The 1,697-nt window shown below is 37.5% G+C and overlaps 1 non-coding gene across 1 annotated transcript; it reads right to left on the reverse strand.

The window, feature by feature from the left end:
* Nucleotides 1-901: 901 nt before the first annotated feature.
* LOC148553292 (small nucleolar RNA R71) lies at nt 902-1,009 on the reverse strand. The gene has a single exon (XR_015893459.1). It is a non-coding gene; the product is annotated as a small nucleolar RNA R71 (small nucleolar RNA).
* Nucleotides 1,010-1,697: the final 688 nt, after the last annotated feature.

A 1,697-nucleotide genomic window follows, 5' to 3' on the forward strand; every position in this document is an offset into this window, starting at 1 on the left:
TCTCTCTCTCATTTTTTCGAAAATATCTCTCCCCTTTTTCAAAATTTCTTTTTAATTTATTAATTATTTTAATTTAAAAAAAAATTCGAAAAAAAAATACTAAACTTTTTCAAAAACTATTTTCAAAAATCACTAACTCCTTTTCAAAAATAAATTTCGAAAATTCCCTCCTTCTCTCCCATCTCATTCTATTTATTCATTCATATCCTAACATCTCATCTCACATTCCAATCCTCACAGTTGTGTTTCTTCCTTTACATCACATCCTTTATCTCCCCCTCTTCTTCTACTTACAAAGGGATCCCTATACTGTGGTATAAAGGATCTCTATTATTATTATTATTTTTCTGTCCATTCTTCCTTGTATATGAGCAGGAGCAAGGATAAGAACATTCTTGTGGAAGCAGATCCAGAACCCGAAAGGACTCTGAAGAGAAAATTAAGAGAAGCTAAAATACAACAATCCAGAGATAACCTTTCAGAAATTTTCGAACAGGCAGAGGAGATGGCAGCAGAAAATAATAATAATGTAAGGAAGATGCTTGGTGACTTTACTGCACCTAATTCCAATTTACATGGAAGAAGCATCTCCATTCCTGCCATTGGAGCAAACAATTTTGAGCTGAAACCTCAATTAGTTTCCCTGATGCAGCAGAACTGCAAATTTCATGGACTTCCATCTGAAGATCCTTTTCAGTTCTTAACTAAATTCTTGCAGATATGTGATACTGTTAAGACTAATGGAATAGATCCTGAAGTCTACAGGCTCATGCTTTTCCCTTTTGCTGTAAGAGACAGAGCTAGATTATGGTTGGATTCTCAACCTAAAGATAGCCTGAACTCTTGGGATAAGCTAGTCACGGCTTTCTTAGCCAAGTACTTTCCTCCTCAAAAGCTGAGCAAGCTTAGAGCTGATGTTCAAACTTTCAGACAGAAAGAAGGTGAATCTCTCTATGAAGCTTGGGAAAGATACAAACAGTTGACCAAAAAGTGTCCTTCTGACATGCTTTCAGAATGGACCATCCTGGATATATTCTATGATGGTCTGTCTGAGCTATCAAAGATGTCACTGGACACTTCTGCAGGTGGATCCATTCACCTAAAGAAAACGCCTGCAGAAGCTCAAGAACTCATTGACATGGTTGCTAATAACCAGTTCATGTACACTTCTGAAAGGAATCCTGTGAATAATGGGACGCCTATGAAGAAGGGAGTTCTTGAAGTTGATACTCTGAATGCCATATTGGCTCAGAATAAAATATTGACTCAGCAAGTCAATATGATTTCTCAGAGTCTGCATGGAATGCAAGCTGCATCCAACAGTACTCAAGAGGCATCTTCTGAAGAAGAAGCCTATGATCCTGAGAACCCTGCAATAGCAGAGGTAAATTACTTAGGTGAACCTTATGGAAACACCTATAACTCAACATGGAGAAATCATCCAAATTTCTCATGGAAGGATCAGAAGCCTCAACAAGGCTTTAACAATGGTGGAAGAAACAGGTTTAGCAATAGCAAACCTTTTCCATCATCAACTCAGCAACAGACAGAGAACTCTGAACAAAATGCTTCTAATTTAGCAAATCTAGTCTCTGATCTATCTAAGGCCACTGTAAGTTTCATGAATGAAACAAGGTCTTCCATTAGAAATTTGGAAGCACAAGTGGGCCAGCTGAGTAAAAGGATCACTGAAATCC

This window comes from Arachis ipaensis, chromosome B7, assembly GCF_059453495.1.
Source record: "Arachis ipaensis isolate K30076 ecotype BB chromosome B7, ASM5945349v1, whole genome shotgun sequence".
Lineage (NCBI taxonomy): Eukaryota > Viridiplantae > Streptophyta > Magnoliopsida > Fabales > Fabaceae > Arachis > Arachis ipaensis.